Source organism: Oncorhynchus keta, chromosome 27, assembly GCF_023373465.1.
Source record: "Oncorhynchus keta strain PuntledgeMale-10-30-2019 chromosome 27, Oket_V2, whole genome shotgun sequence".
Classification (NCBI taxonomy): Eukaryota; Metazoa; Chordata; class Actinopteri; order Salmoniformes; family Salmonidae; genus Oncorhynchus; species Oncorhynchus keta.
The window spans coordinates 2,823,538-2,849,859 of record NC_068447.1 but is presented as its reverse complement, the minus strand read 5'-3'; the positions used below and the strand labels follow the sequence as shown (position 1 = coordinate 2,849,859).

Genomic DNA, 26,322 nt, shown 5'->3' with positions numbered 1-26,322 from the left:
TATAGTAATAGCATTGGTATAGTACAGTAATAACATTAGTATAGTAATAGCATTAGTATAGTACAGTAATAACATTAGTATAGTATAGTAGTAACATTAGTATAGTATAGTAATAGCATTGGTATAGTATAGTAATAGCATTGGTATAGTACAGTAATGACATTAGTATAGTACAGTAATAACATTAGTATAGTATAGTAATAGCATTAGTATAGTATAGTAATAGCATTAGTATAGTATAGTAGTAACATTAGTAGTATAGTAATAACATTAGTATAGTACAGTAATAACATTAGCATAGTATAGTAATAACATCAGCAGTATAGTATAGTAATAACATTAGTAGTATAGTAGTAACATCAGCATAGTATAGTAATAACATCAGCAGTATAGTAGTAACGTCAGTATAGTATATTAGCATCATTAGTATAGTATAGTAGTAACATTAGTATAGTATATTAGTACCATTAGTATAGTACAGTAATAACATCAGTATAGTACAGTAATAACATTAGTATAGTAATAACATTGCTATAGTAGAGTAATAACAATAGTATAGTACAGTAATAACATTAGTATAGTACAGGAATAACAATAGTATAGTACAGTAATAACACCAGTATAGTATAGTAACAACATCAGCAGTATAGTAGTAACGTCAATATAGTATAGTAATAACATTAGTATAGTACAGTAATAGCATTAGTATAGTACAGTAATAACATTAGTATAGTACAGTAATAACATTACTATAGTAGAATAATAACAATAGTATAGTACATTAATAACAATAGTATAGTATAGTAATAACATTAGTATAGTACAGTAATAACATTAGTATAGTACATTAATAACAATAGTATAGTATAGTAATAACATTAGTATAGTACCGTAATAACATTAGTAGTATAGTGATAACATCAGTATAGTATAGTAATAACATCAGCAGTATAGTAGTAACATCAGTATAGTATAGTAATAACATTAGTATAGTATAGTAATAACATTAGTAGTATAGTGATGACATTAGTATAGTACAGTAATAACATCAGCAGTATAGTAGTAACATCAGTATAGTATAGTAATACCATTAGTAGTATAGTAGTAACATCAGTATAGTATAGTAATACCATTAGTAGTATAGTAGTAACATCAGTATAGTATAGTAATAACATCAGCAGTATAGTAGTAACGTCAGTATAGTATATTAGCATCATTAGTATAGTATAGTAGTAACATTAGTATAGTATATTAGTACCATTAGTATAGTCCAGTGGTAACACCAGTATAATACAGTAAAAACATTAGTAGTATAGTAGTAACATTAGTGTAGTACAGTACCAAGATTCGTAGTATAGTAGTAACATTAGTAGTATAGTAGTAACATCAGTATAGTATCGCGATAACATTAGTAGTATAGTAGTAACATTAGTATAGTACAGTAGTAACATTCGTAGTATATTAGTACCATTAGTATAGTATCGTAATAACATTAGTATGGCAGAGTAGTAACATTAACAGTATAGTAGTAACATTGGTGGTATAGTAGTACCATTAGTACCATTAATATAGGATAGTAGTAACATTAGTAGTATAGTAGTAACATTAGTAGTATAGTAGTAACATTAGCATAGTATATTAGTACCATTGGTATAGTATAGCAGTAACATAAATAGTCTAGTCTAGTGGTAACATTAGTATCGTACAGTAGTAACATTAGTAGTATAGTGTATGGAGACAGAAGGAGGCGTGTGTGTGTGTGTGTGTGTGTGTGTGTGTGTGTGTGTGTGTGTGTGTGCGTGTGTGCGTATGTGCGTGTGTGTGTGTGTGTATGTGTGTGTGTGCGTATGTGTGTATGTGTGTGTATGTGTATGTGTGTGTGTGTGTGTGTGTGTGTGTGTGTGTGTGTGTGTGTGTGTGTGTGTGTGTGTGTGTGTGTGTGTGTGTGTGTGTGTGTGTGTGTGTGTGTGTGTGTGTGTGTGTGTGTGTGTGTGTGTGTGTGTGTGTGTGTGTGTGTGTGTGCGTGTGTGTGTGTGTGTATAGGCAGGCAGAGGAAAAAGGTTGGCTGCCGGGGGAGAGAACGGAGGTGTTTAAATATGAATGCTCACTTCAGAGGGCCCAGCAGTAGAGCGAAACTGAGGAGTTGAGGCTGGCCACATTGATGGTATGAGTTAGCACCTCTGCTGCTCATGCTAATGCTACACAGTACTCTAGAGACTCTTCCATCCCCCCAGCTTTACACCTTCCCCAGCCTCCCTGCCTCCTCCCAGCCTCCTCCCTGCACCCTTCCTGCCTCCTCCCACCCTCCTCCCAGCCTCCTCCCTGCACCCTTCCTGCCTCCTCCCAGCCTCCTCCCTGCACCCTTCCTGCCTCCTCCCACCCTCCTCCCTGCCATCTCCCTGCTTCCTTCCTGCTTTTCCCTGCCTCCTCCCAGTCTTTTCCCAGCCTCCTCCCAGCCTCCATTCTGCCTCCTCCCTGAACCCTTCCTGCCTCCTCCCACCCTCCTCCCTGCCTCCTTCCTGCCATCTCCCAGCTTGCTCCCAGCCTCCATTCTGCCTCCTCCCTGAACCCTTCCTGCCTCCTCCCACCCTGCTCCCTGCCTCCTCCCTGCCTCCTCCTTGCCTCCTCCCACCCTTCTCCCACCCTCCTCCCTGCCATCGCCCTGCACCCTTCCTGCCTCCTCCCTGCCTCCTCCCTGCCTCCTTCCAGCCTCCTCCCTGCCTCCTCTCAGCCTCCTCCCTGCCTCCTCTCAGCCTCCTCCCTGCCTCCTCTCAGCCTCCTCTAAGCCTCCACCCTGCCTCCTCCCACCCTCCTCCCTGCCTCCTCCTTGCCTCCTCATTGCCTCCTCTCAGCCTCCTTCCTGCCTCCTCCCTGCCTCCTTCCAGCCTCCTCCCTGCCTCCTCTCAGCCTCCTTCCTGCCTTCTCCCACCCTCCTCCCACCCTCCTACCTGCCTCCTCTCAGCCTCCTGCCAGCCTCCTCCCAGCCTCCCAGTCTCCTCGGCTCTAAGGCCCTTGGATCCTACCACAACCAGGTGTTCTCAGGTGTGCATGTGTGTGCGCGTGTGTGTGCGTGCTTGCGTGTGTGTGTGTGTGCACGCGCGTGTGCGTGTGCATGCGTATGTGTGTATTTGTGTGTGAGTGTCCCAGAACAGTAAAAACATTAGTATAGTGTAGTAATACCATTAGTAGTATAGTAATAACATTAGTAGTATAGTAATAACATTAGTAGTATAGTAATAACATTACCAGTATAGTAATAACATTAGTATAGTATAATAATAACATTAGTATAGTATAGTAATAACATTAGTATAGTACAGTAATAACATTAGTATAGCACAGTAATAACATTAGTATAGTATAGTAATAACATTAGTATAGTACAGTAATAACATTAGTATAGCACAGTAATAACATTAGTATAGTATAGTAGTAACATTAGTATGGTACAGTAATAACATTAGTATAGTACAGTAATAACATTAGTATAGTACAGTAATAACATTAGTAGTACAGTAATAACATTAGTATAGTATAGTAATAACATTAGTATAGTAATAACATTAGCATAGTACAGTAATAACATTAGTATAGTACAGTAATAACATTAGTATGGTACAGTAATAACATTAGTATAGTACAGTAATAACATTAGTATAGTATAGTAATAGCATTAGTATGGTACAGTAATAACATTAGTATAGTACAGTAATAACATTAGTATAGCACAGTAATAACATTAGTATAGCACAGTAATAACATTAGTATAGTATAGTAATAACATTAGTATGGTACAGTAATAACATTAGTATAGCACAGTAATAACATTAGTATAGCACAGTAATAACATTAGTATAGTATAGTAATAACATTAGTATGGTACAGTAATAACATTAGTATAGTACAGTAATAACATTAGTATAGTACAGTAATAACATTAGTATAGTACAGTAATAACATTAGTAGTATTAGGGGTAACGCTCAATGCCCAATTAGGGGTAACGCTCCTTGCCCAATTAGGGGTAACGCTCCTTGCCCAATTAGGGGTAACGCTCCTTGCCCAATTAGGGGTAACGCTCCTTGCCCAATTAAGGGTAACGCTCCTTTCCCAATTGGGGGTAACGCTCCTTGCCCCCTCCAGCTACGGGTGCACCTCTCTAACCGCCGACCACTTGAGTACTAATCAAATCAAATCAAATTGTATTAGTCACAACACATGTTTAGCAGATGCTAAATGTTTAGCAGATGCTAGCAGATGCTACTGCGGTGTAGAGACATGCTGGTGTTCCTGCTGGTGTATCTGCTGGTGTTCCTGCTGGTGTTCCTGCTGGTGTTCCTGCTGGTGTTCCTGCTGGTGTTCCTGCTGGTGTATCTGCTGGTGTATCTGCTGGTGTTCCTGCTGGTGTATCTGCTGGTGTTCCTGCTGGTGTTCCTGCTGGTGTATCTGCTGGTGTTCCTGCTGGTGTTCCTGCTGGTGTATCTGCTGGTGTATCTGCTGGTGTTCCTGCTGGTGTTCCTGCTGGTGTTCTGCTGGTGTTCCTGCTGGTGTTCTGCTGGTGTTCCTGCTGGTGTATCTGCTGGTGTTCCTGCTGGTGTTCCTGCTGGTGTTCCTGCTGGTGTTCCTGCTGGTGTTCCTGCTGGTGTTTCTGCTGGTGTATCTGCTGGTGTTCCTGCTGGTGTTCCTGCTGGTGTTCCTGCTGGTGTTCCTGCTGGTGTATCTGCTGGTGTTTCTGCTGGTGTATCTGCTGGTGTGTTCCTGCTGGTGTTCCTGCTGGTGTTCCTGCTGGTGTTTCTGCTGGTGTATCTGCTGGTGTTTCTGCTGGTGTATCTGCTGGTGTATCTGCTGGTGTTCCTGCTGGTGTTCCTGCTGGTGTTTCTGCTGGTGTTCCTGCTGGTATATCTGCTGGTGTTCCTGCTGGTGTTTCTGCTGGTGTATCTGCTGGTGTTTCTGCTGGTGTATCTGCTGGTGTTCCTGCTGGTGTTTCTGCTGGTGTTTCTGCTGGTGTTCCTGCTGGTGTTCCTGCTGGTGTATCTGCTGGTGTTCCTGCTGGTGTTCCTGCTGGTGTTCCTGCTGGTGTTTCTGCTGGTGTATCTGCTGGTGTTTCTGCTGGTGTTCCTGCTGGTGTTCCTGCTGGTGTTTCTGCTGGTGTTCCTGCTGATGTATCTGCTGGTGTTTCTGCTGGTGTTTCTGCTGGTGTATCTGCTGGTGTTTCTGCTGGTGTTCCTGCTGGTGTCCCTGCTGGTGTATCTGCTGGTGTTCCTGCTGGTATATCTGCTGGTGTTCCTGCTGGTGTTTCTGCTGGTGTATCTGCTGGTGTTTCTGCTGGTGTTCCTGCTGGTGTTCCTGCTGGTGTATCTGCTGGTGTTCCTGCTGGTGTTCCTGCTGGTGTTCCTACTGGTGTATCTGCTGGTGTTCCTGCTGGTATATCTGCTGGTGTTCCTGCTGGTGTTTCTGCTGGTGTATCTGCTGGTGTTTCTGCTGGTGTATCTGCTGGTGTTCCTGCTGGTGTATCTGCTGGTGTTCCTGCTGGTGTATCTGCTGGTGTTCCTGCTGGTGTATCTGCTGGTGTTCTGCTGGTGTTCCTGCTGGTGTATCTGCTGGTGTTCCTGCTGGTGTATCTGCTGGTGTTCCTGCTGGTGTTCCTGTGGTGTTCCTGCTGGTGTATCTGCTGGTGTTCCTGCTGGTGTTCCTGCTGGTGTTCTGCTGGTGTATCTGCTGGTGTTCCTGCTGGTGTTCCTGCTGGTGTTCCTGCTGGTGTATCTGCTGGTGTTCCTGCTGGTGTTCCTGTTGGTGTTCCTGCTGGTGTATCTGCTGGTGTTCCTGCTGGTGTTCCTGCTGGTGTTCATGCTGGTGTATCTGCTGGGGTTTCGAGCTCCGACTAGTAAATACTCCTCCTTTACACACAGACACACAGAAAGACAGACACACACACAGACACACAGGCACACACACACACACAGACTCACAGACACACAGACACACAGAGAGACAGACACACAGAGAGACACACAAACAGACACACAGAAAGACAGACACACACACAGACACACAGGCGCACACACACACACAGACTCACAGACACACAGACACACAGGCACACACACAGACACACAAACAGACACACACACACACACAGACACACACACACACACAGACACACACAGACACACAGACACAGACACAGACACACATACTAAGTCCTGCAATTGCATCGTGAGTGAATTGAGGTGAATTGATTAACCCTGGGACTGTTTGCCTGGTTACTCTGACATGTGTATCTATCTACCGGACACCTGTGTCTGACACGGTGACACATTGGCTGGTGTGTTTGTGCGTATTTGTGTGTGATTGTGTGTGATTGTGTGTTTGTGTGTGTTTGCATGTGTGTGTGACTGTTTGGTTATCTCGGGGGGAGGCCAGAATCAACAGGAAGTCATTGATCTCCGGGCGGATGTACACGGGTGATGAAAGGTTCTGATTGGATCGCTCCGCGTGTGTGTGCGTGCGTGTGTGTGTGTGTGTGTGTGTGTGTGTGTGTGTGTGCGTGCGTGTGTGTGTGTGTGTGTGTGTGTGTGTGTGTGTGTGAAGTGCATGTGTGATGGAGACATCATATAGCTCGGAGGTAGTGTGAATATGTGGCTCTGATGGAGACATCAATCTCTGGAAGCTCTGGAAGCTCTGGAATCTCTGGTCTCTGGAAGCTAATCTCTGGAATCTCTGGAAGCTCTGGAAGCTCTGGAAGCTCTGGAATCTCTGGAATCTCTGGAAGCTCTGGAAGCTCTGGAAGTTCTGGAATCTCAGGAAGCTCTGGAAGTTCTGCAAGCACTGGAATCTCTGGAAGCTCTGGAAGCTCTGGAAGTTCTGGAATCTCTGGAAGCTCTGGAAGTTCTGCAAGCACTGGAATCTCTGGAAGCTCTGGAAGCTCTAGAAGTTCTGGAAGTTCTGCAAGCTCTGGAAGCTCTGGAGGTTCTGGAAGCTCTGGAGGTTCTGGAAGCTCTGGAGGTTCTGGAAGCTCTGGAAGCTCTGGAAGCTCTGGTAGCTCTGGAAGCTCTGGAAGCTCTGGAGCTTCTGGAAGCTCTGGTAGCTCTAGAAGCTCTGGAAGCTCTGGAAGCAGACCCAGGAGTCTTAATAACACAGCCTTACATTTCTAAAATCAAATCAAATCAACGTTTATTGGTCACATATTTGCAGATGTTATCGCAGATGTTGCTAAATGCTTATGTTTCTAGCTCCAACATTGCAGTAATGCGGGGGGGGAACAGCGGGGGAAACAGGCCGTGGCTCAGGTGGCTGAGGTCCTTGATGATCTTCTTGGCCTTCCTGTGTCTGTACTGTAGGGTACAGGAAATGTTTCCCCGGTGATGCGTTGGGCAGCCACACCACCCTCTGGAGAGCCCTGAAGTTACGGGCGGTGCAGTTGCTATACCAGGCAATACAGGTGATACACCCTGTCTAAATCTGTACGACAGGATGCTCTCAATGGTGTATCTCCAGGAGTTCATGAGGGTTTTAGGTGCCAAGCAAAATGTACTCAGCCTACTTAGGTTGAAGAGGTGCTGTTTGTGTGAATGGACCATTTCAGCTGTTGACCATCTCCACTTTGACCCCGGTCAAAGATGGGGGCATTCTCTCTCTGCTGTCTCCTGTAGTCCACGATCAGCTCCTTAATTTTGTTGATGTTGAGGGAGAGGTTATTTTCCCGGCACCACTCCACCAGGGATCTCACCTCCTCCCTGCAGGCTGTGTCATCGTTGTTAGTAATCAGGTCTATCTCTATGGGGTCTTCAGCCAACTTGATGGTTGAGTTGGAGACATGTGTGGCTTCGCAGTCATGGGTGAACAGGGAATATATAAGGGGACTAAACACGCACGCCTGAGGGAACCCTGTGTTGAAGATCAGTGAGGCGTAGGTGTTGCTGCCTACCATCACCACATGAGGTCCACAGTGATGTGCTTTGGCACTATGGTGTTGAAGGCTGTACTGTAGTCAATGGGTAGCATTCTTACATAGGTATTTTTTTCCCAGGTGGGATAATGCAATTACGTCATCCATGGATCTGTTGAGGCGATTTGTGAATTGGGTCAAGGTAGAGGTTACGTGACCCTTAACCAGCCTCTCAAAGCACTTCATAGTCATTTAGTTTTTTATAACTTGAAATAAAATATTAAAAAATGTGTTGTGTGTCAAATCAAAATCAAACATTGTATTTGTCACATGCGCCGAATACAACAGGTATACTGTGAAATGCTGACTTACAAGCCCTTAACCAACAATGCCGTTTTAAGAAAAATAAGAGTTAAGAAAATATTTATGAAATAAACTAAAGTTTAAAAAGACCCATTGACTTTCTCCACATGCTGTTAAATTAATTATTTTTTTTATTTAAAATGTCCTCATCAATCTACACACAATGCCACATAATGACAGAGCAAAAACACATTATTAGAAATGTTAGTATCAGGAATCAAGGTGAGACCCCGATGCAGACTGTCGCAGTAACATTGTTTATTGTAGCAACCGGGGCAGGCAACGACAGGTCAAGGCAGACAGGGGTCGATAATCCAGGGTGAGGCAAAGGTACAGGACGGCAGGCGGACTCAGGGTCAGGGACAGGCAGAGAGGTCAGGCAAGTGGGTACAGGGTCAGGACGGGCAAAGGTCAAGAACCAGGAGGACGAGGAAAGAGAGGTTGGGAAACGATAGGAGCAGGAAAAACACTGGTTAGCTTGAACGAACCAGACGAACTGGCAACAAACAGACAGAGAACAGGTATAAATACATAATATAAATATATCATAATATATATTCCTATAATATAAAACCCATGAAAACCCAGTCAACTGTTATCCATCTCGTCGTTCAGCCACGACTGTGAAACATTAGATATTACCGTTTTTTTATGTTACGTTGGTAGGATGGTCTCAGTCGGAGCTTATCCAGTTTATTATCCAATGATTTCACGTTTGACAAATAGAACAGATGGTAGAGGAGGGTCATCTCACATAAAAAAAAAAAAAAAAATATGCCATTCAGCTGACGCTTTTATCCAAAGCGACTTACAGTCAGTCATGTGTGCATACATTCTACGTATGGGTGGTCCCGGGAATCGAACCCACTACCCTGGCGTTACAAGCGCCATGCTCTACCAACTGAGCCACAGAAGGACCACGTGGCAGCCGGATCTGCGTTCGTTGTATCGCCGTCTCTTCTTCATGCTAATGACGGGGATTTGGGCCTGGTCCGGTATCAGCAGTAAATACTTTGTGTCCGACTCGTTAAAGAAAAAAAATCTTGGTCCAGTTCGAGGTGAGTAATCGCTGTTCTGATGTCAAGAAGCTCTTTTCGGTTAACAGAGACAGTGGCAGAAACATTATCTACGAAATAAGTTACAAATAATAAACACTGAAAATAGCACAATTGGTTAGAAGCCTGTAAAACATCAGGCATCCCCTGTGTGTGTGTGTATGTGTGTGTGTGTGTGTGTGTGTGTGTGTGTGTGTGTGTGTGTGTGTGTGTGTGTGTGTGTGTGTGTGTGTGTGTGCGTGCGTGCGTGCGCGTGTGTGCATGGCTGTGTCTGAATTCAGTCAGAAATAAATAAATAAATATCTATTTTCCCATGCCATTCCAGAGAACTTAAAATGAGTTTCGGTCAGATAAATTCCAACATATGTTATCCCAACATGTTCCCATCCTTTCAAACAACACATAATAGGTTATCTACAGCGTACGAGACAGGACGGTGAAATAAGCATTATGGAATGAGGTTGTCACTTTGAGTTCTTTATGGATTCATCAAAGGATGCCCATGTAGGGACTGGTATCTGGTTGCAGCATGAATGAGCAGACAATGGTTAGGTGACACTTCCCGATCTCAGAGAGCTTTACTGACACCATGTGGACAAACAGCAGATCTCACGATATTAAAAACGTGACTGATTTTTTTTTTTTTTTTTAAGAGGAAACGTTCGTTTTGAATATGATAGAACTACTATTCGAATCCCAGCAACTATTTAAGCGTCATTCAGTGCGCCAAATCCTTATCAATAAATACTGTTCCACTGGATGTCATAAGGTGAATGCACCAATTTGTAAGTCGCTCTGGATAAGAGCGTCTGCTAAATGACTTAAATGTACATTTGTAATTCGCTCTGGATAAGAGCGTCTGCTAAATGACTTAAATGTCAAATGTAAATGTAAATGTAATTAATCTATTTTCTAATTCCACATGCCCACAGGCCTAGTGTTTGGGCCACGTAGTCTGAAAATGATCAAGATAATTTTTGTTAGTTTATTTACATTTTATTGGTATGCAAATGTTCTCCGACAAAAAAAACAGACCAAATATAATGGGCATAAAGAGATATTTTGACATCGCCAGCGGTCGTAACCATATGTTCATTTAGGCTATTGTTGGTGTCTGGCGCCGCTCGCTGGACAGGAACCACGGCAGTAACACAGGCAGATATGGAAGAGAATTACAGCCATTGACAACACGGTTCTTTACGTAATTTAACGTTTATCAGCAGTGACTCGGGGGAAGGAGCCTACCGCGACTGGAAGTATGGAACAGGAAGTGACTTATATGAATTGTATTGTGTGTAGAGAGATAACTTGTTGTTAAAGTTGTGTGAGTGTGAAAACAACAGTTTCTTTTGAATTAAGTAGTTTTTTAAACAATTCATCAATGAGGTTAAGTGGGCTCATTAGGAATAAATAATCAAATCATAGCAGGTCATTTAAAAACTAAGGCAAAGTTACCGTCACTGTTATAGTCTCTAGGTTATAAGAGCTACTCCTGTGGTTACCTTAAGTAAACAAACAATATCATGATGACAATAATGAGTATTATTAGTAGTAGTAGTATTATGTCATTACAATGTTATTTTTGTTGCAATTTTAGTTTACATGTTGATGAAGATGAGGAGGGAAAAAAGAGGATGATAATGGGTGACGTTGACGAAGATGATGATTTACTCAATCAAACGCTACAATATGTTAGTTGACCTCAGTCAATTATCTTCCTGTATGCTTTAATTGTTATGACTTAATAGTGGCACATAAAGAAGTTAAGGTTTATAACAAATGCCAGCTGTACTGAGGAAGATCCGTTCCTTGGTGAACATCTCCGTCTGTCTGTGTAAGGAGCGCCGTACGGCTCCACGCATGCGCCGTGCAGCCTCCGTTCGCGTTGGTAAGGGTGTCGAGCCCAGCTCGCGCTGGAATACGGCAACAGCGAATATATACAGTATTTTTTTTTTTACACATATACATATATATATATATATATATATATATAAAACACATTAAAAGAAACGGATGTGCCTCCGAAAACGAAACGGACACCGTCCACCTGATCATTTTAATGCAAAAAAATTGTAAGTATTATTAAATAACAAGTAAATTGTTTTTGAGTTTGCCAGTCAATGGTGGGTTTTTCCCATTTTGAAAAAAAAGATCGGTGATTCCTAGACTACTGCTGAAGAGAAAAGGGTTTTTTGTCTTGAAGAAATAAACGCTGTAACGCCCCCCTCCAAAAAAAAAAAAAAAACCCTGTAAAACAACATTTAGTATTTGGATCATGTTTTCGACAACACGGAATACAGCTTTCGTGGAAATAGAGTAACGATATGCCTTTCGATAGAATACCCACTGTCCTTCTTCTCATTCGCAACTGACTGAGGAGGAGAGGTTAGGTACGGAAATACTGCTACTACCGCTTGTTTCACTGCTTCATTTCTGTTAGTAGAACGGTCTGCTCTGCTCTGGATCCATAGTAGTACAATATACAATATGGAGATGTCAGTCTGTTCAATTTTGCTCGGCTATGATTTCTCTCTCTCTCTCGGTACCACTGATATGATGTATTTGTCTTCTTTATGACGAGCGTAAACATGTGCACAAGCCCGCTAACAGTAATATTGATAGCAGATCGTTTGAGCAGCCAAGTTGGATGTTTCCTGGGTAGGTTATATATGTAAACCACACAGGAGCGGAAGAAGGAATCCGACGGTGGGATAATATAATAATGTGCCATAATATGCCATTTATAGCAGACGCTTTTATCCAAAGCGACTTACAGTCATGTGTGCATACATTCTACGTATGGGTGGTCCCGGGAATCGAACACACTACCCTGGCGTTACAAGCGCCATGCTCTACCAACTGAGCTACAGAAGGACATATAGTGCAAACGTTTTTTTTTTTTGTATTTGTCACGTTTGTCCAATTTCGTACATTTTGTTGCGTGTGACATCTGTAGGTTCTCCTCGCGCAATATAATAGGCTTATGCGAGAGTGAGGTTTTGTGATTTTGTTCTACGCCAAAAATCGTGATGCTCTTCTCAACCTAGACAAACTTGTAGGCTACATATCGGTGGTTATTCTTATGGGTTATAGTGTCCTTTAGTGTTTGATATGTAGCCTACCGGTAGTGGGAGGGGAGGGGGGTGGGGGGGGGGGTCAGGCAATACATGTTTTATTCTCAAGTCGGGCATCTCGGTCTAGGAAGTGCAAATTGAAAAGATCATCATTGTTGTTCGTTAGGAAGTTTGTTTTGTCAGATATCCTATTGATGGGCCTAGATAACATCTGTGTTGCAGGTAACAGAAATAATAGTATTTTAACCGGTAACAAAAATAATTTAACCCTCATATTAGTCGTTTAGACGCGTGTGAATCATTTATGAGGAGGATATGTGACTGTCTGCCTACACCTTTCCTCCCAAACTCGTCGTGTAGTAAAGCGCGTTCGTGACTCATGCACGAGACGTTCGATTGAATGAATTTGTTGTGAGCGGCGCCGGTGAGCGCGTCCCCGTGGAGCGGAGGAAGGTGAGGGATGCGGGGCACCGGTGTCGCGTGGCGGCGAAGCGCTTTTGAAACATGTTCGTGCGTACCAATCTCCCGAGGACGCGCTTCTGAATATGAGGGGGGGGGGATGCGAACTGCATTTTGGGCACACAGATCAGACCAAACACAAGGATTGCAATGAAAACATCTTTAATAAGTCAGTCAAAGTCCATCTACATGTTCTAGTTTTTTTTTAAATGACAGACATGTCTGATAGGAGTTTGCTACACGTGATTAATAACAGAAATCAAGAGTTACCTAAAGCCTTTTCCGTTATTTTTGACAGATTGCTCTCTCACCGAGGATTCTATTGTAGGTTGGTGAGAAAATAGCAACAGAGAGAGAGAGAGAGAGAGAGAGAGCAGCAGAAACATCTGGCATGAAAGGATATGCTAACATTTAATATATGACATGAACATGGAGGTTATTTTAGGGAAATTGATAGACTCAGATAAGCACAAAAAGCTTATTTCTCTAAAATTGTATGAACGCATTTAATTCCATCCCTGTTAGTGAGCATTTCTCCTTTTGCCAAGATAATCCATCCACCCGGTGGGGCAAGAAGCTGATTAAACAGCATGAACATTACACAGGTGCACCTTGTGCTGGGGACAATAAGTGTGCAGTTTTATCACGCAACACAATGCCACAGATGTCTCAAGTTTTGAGGGAGCGTGCAATTGGCTTGCTGAATTCAGGAATGTCCACCAGAGCTGTTGCCAGAGAATTTAATGTTAATCTCTCTACCATAAGCCGTCATTTTACAAAATTTGGCAGTACGTCCAACCGGCCTCACACCTGTAGACCACATGTAACCACACCATCCCAGGTACTGCAGGCTTCTTCACCTGCAGGATCGTCTGACACCAGCCACCCGGACAGCTGATGAAACTGTCAGAAACCGTCTCGGGGAAGCTAATCTGCGTGCTCGTCATCTTCGCCGGGGTCTCGACCTGACTGCAGTTCGGGCGTCGCAAACCGACTTCAGTGAGAAAACATGCTCACCTTCGATGCTGTTCGCGGATGAATCGTGGTTTCAGCTGTACCGAGCAGATGGCAGACAGGGTGTATACAGAGGGCCCCACGGTGGAGGTGTGGGTGAACCGTTGTGAACAGAGGGCCCCACGGTGGAGGTGTGGGTGAACCGTTGTGAACAGAGGGCCCCACGGTGGAGGTGTGGGTGAGCGGTTGTGAACAGAGGGCCCCACGGTGGAGGTGTGGGTGAACGGTTGTGAACAGAGGGCCCCACGGTGGAGGTGTGGGTGAGCGGTTTGCTGATGTCACCGTTGTGAACAGAGGGCCCCACGGTGGAGGTGTGGGTGAGCGGTTGTGAACAGAGGGCCCCACGGTGGAGGTGTGGGTGAGCGGTTTGCTGATGTCACCGTTGTGAACAGAGGGCCCCACGGTGGAGGTGTGGGTGAACGGTTTGCTGATGTCACCGTTGTGAACAGAGGGCCCCACGGTGGAGGTGTGGGTGAGCGGTTTGCTGATGTCACCGTTGTGAACAGAGGGCCCCACGGTGGAGGTCTGGGTGAACGGTTTGCTGATGTCACCGTTGTGAACAGAGGGCCCCACGGTGGAGGTCTGGGTGAACGGTTTGCTGATGTCACCGTTGTGAACAGAGGGCCCCACGGTGGAGGTGTGGGTGAACGGTTTGCTGATGTCACCGTTGTGAACAGAGGGCCCCACGGTGGAGGTCTGGGTGAACGGTTTGCATGTCGCAATCTGTGCACAATTCCTGGAAGTTGAAAATGTCCCCGTTCTTCCATGGCCTGCATACTAACCAGATATGTCTCCCATTGAGCATGTTTGGGATGCTCTGGATCAACGTGTACGACAGCGTGTTCCAGTTCCCGACAATATCCAGCAACTTCACACAGCCATTGAAGAGGAGTGGAACAACATTCAAACAGGCCACCAATCAACAGCCTGATCAACTCTGTGCCAAGGAGATGTGTCGCCCTGCTTGAGGCAAATGGTCACACCAGATACTGACTGATTTTCTAATCCAAGTCCCAACCCTTTTTAAAGGTACCTGTGTCCAACTGATGCATATCTGTATTCCCAGTCATGTGAAATCCATAGATTAGGGCCTAGTGAATGTACTCCCAGTCATGTGAAATCCATAGATTAGGGCCTAGTGAATGTACTCCCAGTCATGTGAAATCCATAGATTAGGGCCTAGTGAATGTACTCCCAGTCATGTGAAATCCATAGATTAGGGCCTAGTGAATGTACTCCCAGTCATGTGAAATCCATAGATTAGGGCCTAGTGAATGTACTCCCAGTCATGTGAAATCCATAGATTAGGGCCTAGTGAATGTACTCCCAGTCATGTGAAATCCATAGATTAGGGCCTAGTGAATGTACTCCCAGTCATGTGAAATCCATAGATTAGGGCCTAGTGAATGTACTCCCAGTCATGTGAAATCCATAGATTAGGGCCTAGTGAATGTATTCCCAGTCATGTGAAATCCATAGATTAGGGCCTAGTGAATGTACTCCCAGTCATGTGAAATCCATAGATTAGGGCCTAGTGAATGTACTCCCAGTCATGTGAAATCCATAGATTAGGGCCTAGTGAATGTACTCCCAGTCATGTGAAATCCATAGATTAGGGCCTAGTGAATGTATTCCCAGTCATGTGAAATCCATAGATTAGGGCCTAGTGAATGTATTCCCAGTCATGTGAAATCCATAGATTAGGGCCTAGTGAATGTACTCCCAGTCATGTGAAATCCATAGATTAGGGCCTAGTGAATGTACTCCCAGTCATGTGAAATCCATAGATTAGGGCCTAGTGAATGTACTCCCAGTCATGTGAAATCCACAGATTAGGGCCTAGTGAATGTACTCCCAGTCATGTGAAATCCATAGATTAGGGCCTAGTGAATGTATTCCCAGTCATGTGAAATCCATAGATTAGGGCCTAGTGAATGTACTCCCAGTCATGTGAAATCCATAGATTAGGGCCTAGTGAATGTACTCCCAGTCATGTGAAATCCATAGATTAGGGCCTAGTGAATGTACTCCCGGTCATGTGAAATCCATAGATTAGGGCCTAGTGAATGTACTCCCAGTCATGTGAAATCCATAGATTAGGGCCTAGTGAATGTACTCCCGGTCATGTGAAATCCATAGATTAGGGCCTAGTGAATGTACTCCCAGTCATGTGAAATCCATAGATTAGGGCCTAGTGAATGTACTCCCAGTCATGTGAAATCCATAGATTAGGGCCTAGTGAATGTACTCCCAGTCATGTGAAATCCATAGATTAGGGCCTAGTGAATGTACTCCCAGTCATGTGAAATCCATAGATTAGGGCCTAGTGAATGTACTCCCAGTCATGTGAAATCCATAGATTAGGGCCTAGTGAATGTACTCCCAGTCATGTGAAATCCATAGATTAGGGCCTAGTGAATGTACTCCCAGTCATGTGAAATCCATAGATTAGGGCCTAGTGAATGTACTCCCAGTCATGTGAAATCCATAGATTAGGGCCTAGTGAATGTACTCCCAGTCATGTGAAATCCATAGATTAGGGCCTAGTGAATGTACTCCCAGTCATGTGAAATCCATAGATTAGGGCCTAGTGAATGTACTCCCAGTCATGTGAAATCCATAGATTAGGGCCTAGTAAATGTACTCCCAGTCATGTGAAATCCATAGATTAGGGCCTAGTGAATGTACTCCCAGTCATGTGAAATCCATAGATTAGGGCCTAGTGAATGTACTCCCAGTCATGTGAAATCCATAGATTAGGGCCTAGTGAATGTACTCCCAGTCATGTGAAATCCATAGATTAGGGCCTAGTGAATGTACTCCCAGTCATGTGAAATCCATAGATTAGGGCCTAGTGAATGTACTCCCGGTCATGTGAAATCCATAGATTAGGGCCTAGTGAATGTATTCCCAGTCATGTGAAATCCATAGATTAGGGCCTAGTGAATGTACTCCCAGTCATGTGAAATCCATAGATTAGGGCCTAGTGAATGTACTCCCAGTCATGTGAAATCCATAGATTAGGGCCTAGTGAATGTACTCCCAATCATGTGAAATCCATAGATTAGGGCCTAGTGAATGTACTCCCAGTCATGTGAAATCCATAGATTAGGGCCTAGTGAATGTACTCCCAGTCATGTGAAATCCATAGATTAGGGCCTAGTGAATGTACTCCCAGTCATGTGAAATCCATAGATTAGGGCCTAGTGAATGTACTCCCAGTCATGTGAAATCCATAGATTAGGGCCTAGTGAATGTACTCCCAGTCATGTGAAATCCATAGATTAGGGCCTAGTGAATGTATTTCAATGGACTGATTTCCTCGTATGGACTGCAACATGTTGCAGTTGCATGTTCCGTTTCTAGTGTAGATAAAGGCCCAAATGGAACACTATTTCCTATACAGTGCACTACTACCCATAGGGCTCTTGTTAATAGTAGTGTACTATGTAGGGAATACGGTTCTATTTGGGATGTGGAAAAAGTATTTATCTGATACTAAGTGGTGTCGAAAGTATCTTCCACTGACAAAAGGGGACCCTTGGGCAGTGAGAGAAGTGAAAAGCTTAACTATAGACTACTATTACTGCAACAAGATACATCTGGTGTATAGTTTCCTTAGTCCAAGAGAATAGAAGGAGGAGGAAGGCTAGATCCACTAGAGAATAGAAGGAGAAAGGAAGGCTAGATCCACTAGAGAATAGAAGGAGAAAGGAAGGCTAGATCCACTAGAGAATAGAAGGAGAAAGGAAGGCTAGATCCACTAGAGAATAGAAGGAGGGAGGAAGGCTAGACCCACTAGAGAATAGAAGGAGGGAGGAAGGCTAGACCCACTAGAGAATAGAAGGAGGGAGGAAGGCTAGATCCACTAGAGAATAGAAGGAGAAAGGAAGGCTAGATCCACTAGAGAATAGAAGGAGGGAGGAAGGCTAGACCCACTAGAGAATAGAAGGAGAAAGGAAGGCTAGATCCACTAGAGAATAGAAGGAGAAAGGAAGGCTAGATCCACTAGAGAATAGAAGGAGGGAGGAAGGCTAGACCCACTAGAGAATAGAAGGAGGGAGGAAGGCTAGATCCACTAGAGAATAGAATGAGGAGGAAGGCTAGACCCACTAGAGAATAGAAGGAGGGAGGAAGGCTAGATCCACTAGAGAATAGAAGGAGAAAGGAAGGCTAGATCCACTAGAGAATAGAAGGAGAAAGGAAGGCTAGATCCACTAGAGAATAGAAGGAGAAAGGAAGGCTAGATCCACTAGAGAATAGAAGGAGGAAGGAAGGCTAGATCCACTAGAGAATAGAAGGAGAAAGGAAGGAAGGCTAGATCCACTAGAGAATAGAAGGAGAAAGGAAGGCTAGATCCACTAGAGAATAGAAGGAGAAAGGAAGAAAGGCTAGATCCACTAGAGAATAGAAGGAGGAGGAAGGCTAGATCCGCTAGAGAATAGAAGGAGAAAGGAAGGAAGGCTAGATCCACTAGAGAATAGAAGGAGAAAGGAAGGCTAGATCCACTAGAGAATAGGAGAAAGGAAGGCTAGATCCACTAGAGAATAGAAGGAGGAGGAAGGCTAGATCCGCTAGAGAATAGACGGAGAAAGGAAGGAAGGCTAGATCCACTAGAGAATAGAAGGAGGGAGGAAGGCTAGATCCACTAGAGAATAGAAGGAGAAAGGAAGGCTAGATCCACTAGAGAATAGAAGGAGGGAGGAAGGCTAGATCCGCTAGAGAATAGAAGGAGAAAGGAAGGCTAGATCCACTAGAGAATAGAAGGAGGAGGAAGGCTAGATCCACTAGAGAATAGAAGGAGGGAGGAAGGCTAGATCCACTAGAGAATAGAAGGAGAAAGGAAGGCTAGAGGAAGGCCCACCATCTCTACCCTACAGTCAGACTGAGACAGACAGGCACCATCTCTACCCTACAGTCTGACTGAGACAGACAGGCACCATCTCTACCCTACAGTCTGACTGAGACAGACAGGCACCATCTCTACCCTACAGTCTGACTGAGACAGACGGGCACCAAATCTAGACAATAGTATAATAAGGTTTAGACAGAGGCTGAGGATGTGGCCTGACGATAGGAGAACAGAGCAAGATATATTTCTGCAGAGTGACATGAATGAGTCACATACTTCCTCTGGAGGAGGGCGCCCTGTCTCATCATATCCTGTTTCTCTCTTATGTACACTGTACTGACATGGGTATAGGGTACTGACAGAGGTATAGAGGTATAGTGTACTGACAGAGGTATAGGGTACTGACAGAGGTATAGGGTACTGACAGAGGTATAGATGTATAGTGTACTGACAGAGGTATAGTGTACTGACAGAGGTATAGGGTACTGACAGAGGTATAGGGTACTGACAGAGGTATAGAGGTACTGACAGAGGTATAGAGGTATAGTGTACTGACAGAGGTATAGGGTACTGACAGAGGTATAGAGGTACTGACAGAGGTATAGAGGTACTGACAGAGGTATAGAGGTATAGTGTACTGACAGAGGTATAGAGGTATAGTGTACTGACAGAGGTATAGAGGTATAGTGTACTGACAGAGGTATAGAGGTACTGACAGAGGTATAGAGGTATAGTGTACTGACAGAGGTATAGAGGTATAGTGTACTGACAGAGGTATAGGGTACTGACAGAGATATAGGGTACTGACAGAGATATAGTGTACTGACAGAGGTATATGGTACTGACAGAGGTATAGAGGTATAGTGTACTGACAGAGGTATAGAGGTATAGTGTACTGACAGAGGTATAGTGTACTGACAGAGGTATAGTGTACTGACATGGGTATAGTGTACTGACAGAGGTATAGGGTACTGACAGAGGTATAGAGGTACTGACAGAGGTATAGAGGTATAGTGTACTGACAGAGGTATAGGGTACTGACAGAGGTATAGAGGTATAGTGTACTGACAGAGGTATAGGGTACTGACAGAGGTATAGAGGTATAGTGTACTGACAGAGGTATAGAGGTATAGTGTACTGACAGAGGTATAGTGTACTGACAGAGGTATAGTGTACTGACATGGGTATAGTGTACTGACAGAGGTATAGTGTACTGACAGAGGTATAGTGTACTGACAGAGGTATAGTGTACTGACAGAGGTATAGTGTACTGACAGAGGTATAGTGTACTGACAGAGGTATAGGGTACTGACAGAGGTATAGAGGTATAGTGTACTGACAGAGATATAGAGGTATAGTGTACTGACAGAGATATAGTGTACTGACAGAGGTATAGTGTACTGACAGAGGTATAGTGTACTGACAGAGGTATAGTGTACTGACAGAGGTATAGAGGTATAGTGTACTGACAGAGGTATAGTGTACTGACAGAGGTATAGTGTACTGACAGAGGTATAGGGTACTGACAGAGGTATAGTGTACTGACAGAGGTATAGTGTACTGACAGAGGTATAGAGATATAGTGTACTGACAGAGGTATAGTGTACTGACAGAGGTATAGAGGTATAGTGTACTGACAGAGGTATAGTGTACTGACAGAGGTATAGTGTACTGACAGAGGTATAGTGTACTGACAGAGGTATAGTGTACTGACAGAGGTATAGGGTACTGACAGAGGTATAGTGTACTGACAGAGGTATAGTGTACTGACAGAGGTGTAGAGATATAGTGTACTGACAGAGGTATAGTGTACTGACAGAGGTATAGAGGTATAGTGTACTGACAGAGGTATAGTGTACTGACAGAGGTATAGTGTACTGACAGAGGTGTAGAGGTATAGTGTACTGACAGAGGTATAGTGTACTGACAGAGGTATAGTGTACTGACAGAGGTTTAGGGTACTGACAGGGTTCCCCCTTTGCTGCTATAACAGTCTCCAGTCTTCTGGGAAGGCTTTCCACTAGATGTTGGAACATTGCTGCTATAACAGCCTCCACTCTTCTGGGAAGGCTTTCCACTAGATGTTGGAGCATTGCTGCAGGGGGACTTGCTTCCATTCAGCCACAAGAGCATTAGTGAGGTCGGGAACTGATGTTGGGGGCGATTAGGCCTGGCTCGCAGTCGGCGTTTCCATTCATCCCAAAGGTGTTCGATGGGCCAGTCAAGTTCTTCCACAACTATCACGACAAAACCAATTCGGTATGGACCTAGCTTTGTGCACGGGGGGTATTGTCATGCTGAAACAGGAAAGGGCCTTCCCCAGATTGTTGTCACAAAGTTGGAAGCACAGAATCGTCTAGAATGTCATTGTATGCTGTAGCGTTAAGATTTCCCTTCACTGGAACTAAGGGGCCTGAACCATGAAAAACAGCCCCAGACCAATATTCCTCCTCCACCAAACTTTACAGTTGACACTATGCATTGCGGCAGTTAGCGGTCTCCTGTCATCCGCCAAACCCAGATTCGTCCATCGGACTGCCAGATGGTGAAGCGTGATTCATCACTCCAGAAACCCATTTCATGAAGCTCCTGACGATCAGTTCTTGTGCTGACGTGTTGAGGACAAGACCATTTTAACGCGCTTTCAGCACTTGGCCGTCCTATTCTTTGAGCTTAGTAAGTGAGCTTGTGTGGCCTACCACTTCGCGACTGAGCCGTTGTTTCTCCTAGACGTTTTAATCTCACAATAACAGCTCTTACAGTTGACCAGGGTAGATCTAGCAGGGCAGAATATGACACACTGACTTGTTGGAAAGGTGGCATCCTATGACAGTGCCACGTTGAAAGTCACTGAGCTCTTCAGTACGGACCATTCTACTGCCAATGTTTGTCTGTGGAGATTGCATGGCGGTGTACTTTATTTTGATACACCTGTCAGCAACTGGTGTGGCTGAAATAGCCTGAATCCACTCATTTGAAGGGGTGTCCACTTTTACGTGAGGCTTCTCTTCGGTCGTTACATCATCCATTGTTTAGAGCACTAAATAAAACCTTTGATCACCAAAATGATGTCATCAAACGATAGAATGATCAATTAATCATATTTGCATATTTAATGTGTTTGAATATTAAATAAACTGTCAGCTTTTATAATGGCCGAAAGAAACGTTTAGGTTTCCTAACACACATCAAATCAAATCATTCTATCAAGATGCTGAATTAAATAAATCATATTTCTCCAATCCTATTCCAGAGACATCATTATAACATTGTGGTGTATAATTTTACTGCGAGGAGTTACTATTACTGTAGGCTAGGAGTTACTATTACTGTAGGCTAGCTGTTACTATTACTGTAGGCTAGGAGTTACTATTACTGTAGGCTAGGAGTTACTATTACTGTAGGCTAGGAGTTACTATTACTGTAGGCTAGGAGTTACTATTACTGTAGGCTAGGAGTTACTATTACTGTAGGCTAGGAGTTACTATTACTGTAGGCTAGCTGTTACTATTACTGTAGGCTAGGAGTTACTATTACTGTAGGCTAGGAGTTACTATTACTGTAGGCTAGGAGTTACTATTACTGTAGGCTAGGAGTTACTATTACTGTAGGCTAGGAGTTACTATTACTGTAGGCTAGGAGTTACTATTACTGTAGGCTAGGAGTTACTATTACTGTAGGCTAGGAGTTACTATTACTGTAGGCTAGGAGTTACTATTACTGTAGGCTAGCTGTTACTATTACTGTAGGCTAGGAGTTACTATTACTGTAGGCTAGGAGTTACTATTACTGTAGGCTAGGATTTACTATTACTGTAGGCTAGGAGTTACTATTACTGTAGGCTAGGTGTTACTATTACTGTATGCTAGGAGTTACTATTACTGTAGGCTAGCTGTTACTATTACTGTAGGCTAGGAGTTACTATTACTGTAGGCTAGGAGTTACTATTACTGTAGGCTAGCTGTTACTATTACTGTATGCTAGGAGTTACTATTACTGTGTACTGACAGAGGTACAGGGTAGAGATGGTGCCTGTCTGTCTCAGTCTGACTGCAGGGTAGAGATGGTGACTGTCTGTCTCAGTCTGACTGTAGGGTAGAGATGGTGCCTGTCTGTCTCAGTCTGACTGTAGGGTAGAGATGGTGCCTGTCTGTCTCAGTCTGACTGTAGGGTAGAGATGGTGCCTGTCTGTCTCAGTCTGACTGTAAGGGTAGAGATGGTGCCTGTCTGTCTCAGTCAGTCTGACTGACTCTCTTCCTCCATCTGTCTGCCACTAGTCCTCTTTTTTGGGGGGTTCCCCTTTCCCTCTCTCCCTCTCCTGTTTTTTGGTTTCTTAAAGGGGAAGAAGGGACATAGAGCAGAGTCCTGCACGGGTCCTGTTGATCTTTAGCCTCACCCGCCACATCAGGTCTGAGCCCTTTAGCCTCACCCGCCACATCAGGTCTGAGCCCTTTAACCTCACCCGCCACATCAGGTCTGAGCCCTTTAGCCTCACCCGTCACATCAGGTCCGAGCCCTTTAACCTCACCCGCCACATCAGGTCTGAGCCCTTTAACCTCACCCGCCACATCAGGTCTGAGCCCTTTAACCTCACCCGTCACATCAGGTCCGAGCCCTTTAACCTCACCCGCCACATCAGGTCTGAGCCCTTTAACCTCACCCGCCACATCAGGTCTGAGCCCTTTAACCTCACCCGCCACATCAGGTCTGAGCCCTTTAACCTCACCCGCCACATCAGGTCTGAGCCCTTTAACCTCACCCGCCACATCAGGTCTGAGCCCTTTAGCCTCACCCGCCACATCAGGTCTGAGCCCTTTAACCTCACCCGCCACATCAGGTCTGAGCCCTTTAACCTCACCCGCCACATCAGGTCTGAGCCCTTTAACCTCACCCGCCACATCAGGTCTGCCTGGAAGGCAGGTAGTTTGCCACCGGTGATGCGTTGTGCAGACCGCACCACCCTCTGGAGATTGCGGTTGTGGCCGGTGCAGTTCGCCGTACCAGATGGCGATACAGCCCAACAGGATGCTCTCAATTGTGCATATGTAAAAGTTTGTGAGGGTTTTAGGTGACAAGCCAAATTTCTTCAGCCTCCAGAGGTTAAAGAGGCGCTGTTGCGCCTTATTCACCACACTGTCTGTGTGGGTAGACCATTTCACGAACTGAAAGGTTCCTGGTTAAAATCCCCGAACTGACTAAGTAAAAAATCTGTCAATGTGCCCTTGAGCCAGGCACTGAACCCTAATTGCTACTGTAAGTAACTCTGGATAATAATGTCTGCTAAATGGTCAAATGGAATGGAGAACTATAGGCTTATTTTCACAATGCAACACGGTACATTGACAACTCAAATCACAAACTACCAGCCGCACAGATTGAAAATTGATATGGTCTGCGTATGGATTAAATGAACGAAATGCAATAATTAACGGAATTATTGTAAACAGATACCTGCTTGCACTTTTACAGGCTGTGTATCCATTCTACCGGGTTGTTGTTTTCCTTGTCCACAATGACTCCAAAATCCTTCCAAACTGGGGATTTCTACAGCCTAGTGGTTAGAGTGTAGAGGCGGCAGGTAGCCTAGTGGTTAGAGTGTAGAGGCGGCAGGTAGCCTAGTGGTTAGAGAGTAGAGGTGGCAGGTAGCCTAGTGGTTAGAGTGTAGAGGCGGCAGGTAGCCTAGTGGTTAGAGTGTAGAGGCAGGTAGTCTAGTGGTTAGAGTGTAGAAGTGGCAGGTAGCCTAGTGGTTAGAGTGTAGAGGCGGCAGGTAGCCTAGTGGTTAGAGTGTAGAGGCGGCAGGTAGCCTAGTGGTTAGAGTGTAGAGGCGGCAGGTAGCCTAGTGGTTAGAGTGTAGAGGTGGCAGGTAGCCTAGTGGTTAGAGTGTAGAGGAGGCAGGTAGCCTAGTGGTTAGAGTGTAGAGGTGGCAGGTAGCCTAGTGGTTAGAGTGTAGAGGTGGCAGGTAGCATAGTGGTTAGAGTGTAGAGGTGGCTGGTAGCCTAGTGGTTAGAGTGTAGAGGTGGCAGGTAGCATAGTGGTTAGAGTGTAGAGGAGGCAGGTAGCATAGTGGTTAGAGTGTAGAGGAGGCAGGTAGCCTAGTGGTTAGAGTGTAGGGGAGGCAGGTAGTCTAGTGGTTAGAGTGTAGGGGAGGCAGGTAGTCTAGTGGTTAGAGTGTAAAGGTGGTAGGGTAGCCTAGTGATTAGAGTGTAGAGGAGGCAGGTAGCCTAGTGGTTAGAGTGTAGAGGTGGCAGGTAGTCTAGTGGTTAGAGTGTAGAGGCGGCAGGTAGCTTAGTGGTTAGAGTGTAGAGGCGGCAGGTAGCCTAGTGGTTAGAGTGTAAAGGTGGCAGGTAGCCTAGTGGTTAGAGTGTAGAGGCGGCAGGTAGCCTAGTGGTTAGAGAGTAGAGGCGGCAAGGTAGCCTAGTGGTTAGAGTGTAGAGGCTGCAGGGTAGCCTAGTGGTTAGAGTGTAGAGGTGGCAGGTAGCCTAGTGGTTAGAGTGTAGAGGAGGCAGGTAGCCTAGTGGTTAGAGTGTAGAGGTGGCAGGTAGCCTAGTGGATAGAGTGTAGGGGCGGCAGGTAGCCTAGTGGTTAGAGTGTAGAGGTGGCAGGTAGCCTAGTGGTTAGAGTGTAGAGGCTGCAGGGTAGCCTAGTGGTTAGAGTGTAGAGGAGGCAGGGTAGCCTAGTGGTTAGAGTGTAGAGGCGGCAGGTAGCCTAGTGGTTAGAGTGTAGAGGTGGCAGGTAGCCTTGTGGTTAGAGTGTAGAGGAGGCAGGTAGCCTAGTGGTTAGAGTGTAGAGGCGGCAGGTAGCGTAGTGGTTAGAGTGTAGAGGAGGCAGGTAGCCTAGTGGTTAGAGTGTAGAGGAGGCAGGTACCGTAGTGGTTAGAGTGTAGAGTTGGCTGGTAGCCTAGTGGTTAGAGTGTAGAGGCGGCAGGTAGCCTAGTGGTTAGAGTGTAGAGGTGGCAGGTAGCCTAGTGGTTAGAGTGTAGAGGCGGCAGGGTAGCCTAGTGGTTAGAGTGTAGAGGCGGCAGGGTAGCCTAGTGGTTAGAGTGTAGAGGTGGTAGGGTAGCCTAGTGGTTAGAGTGTAGAGGTGGCAGGTAGCCTAGTGGTTAGAGTGTAGAGGAGGTAGGTAGCCTAGTAGTTAGAGTGTAGAGGTGGCAGGTAGCCTAGTGGTTAGAGTGTAGAGGTGGCAGGGTAGCCTAGTGGTTAGAGTGTAGAGGCGGCAGGGTAGCCTAGTGGTTAGAGTGTAGAGGTGGTAGGGTAGCCTAGTGGTTAGAGTGTAGAGGTGGCAGGTAGCCTAGTGGTTAGAGTGTAGAGGAGGTAGGTAGCCTAGTGGTTAGAGTGTAGAGGAGGCAGGGTAGCCTAGTGGTTAGAGTGTAGAGGTGGCAGGGTAGTCTAGTGGTTAGAGTGTAGAGGCGGCAGGGTAGCCTAGTGGTTAGAGTGTAGAGGTGGTAGGGTAGCCTAGTGGTTAGAGTGTAGAGGCGGCAGGGTAGCCTAGTGGTTAGAGTGTAGAGGTGGCAGGGTAGCCTAGTGGTTAGAGTGTAGAGGTGGCAGGTAGCCTAGTGGTTAGAGTGTAGAGGTGGCAGGGTAGCCTAGTGGTTAGAGTGTAGAGGTGGCAGGTAGCCTAGT

At 45.0% G+C, this 26,322-nt stretch overlaps 1 protein-coding gene across 3 annotated transcripts in view; it reads left to right on the top strand.

Annotated features, from left to right (window-relative positions):
* Nucleotides 1–11,182: 11,182 nt before the first annotated feature.
* Nucleotides 11,183–26,322, top strand: part of LOC127912345 (regulator of G-protein signaling 20-like) — a 133,056-nt gene continuing 117,916 nt past the window's right edge. For 2 of the 3 annotated variants that reach the window (XM_052481271.1, XM_052481269.1), the window contains exon 1: nt 11,183–11,376. The gene's annotated coding sequence lies outside the window, so the exon portion shown is untranslated. Of the gene's footprint in view, nt 11,377–11,552; nt 11,695–26,322 lie in introns of those variants that run through there. The other variant, XM_052481270.1, reaches the window with a different exon arrangement.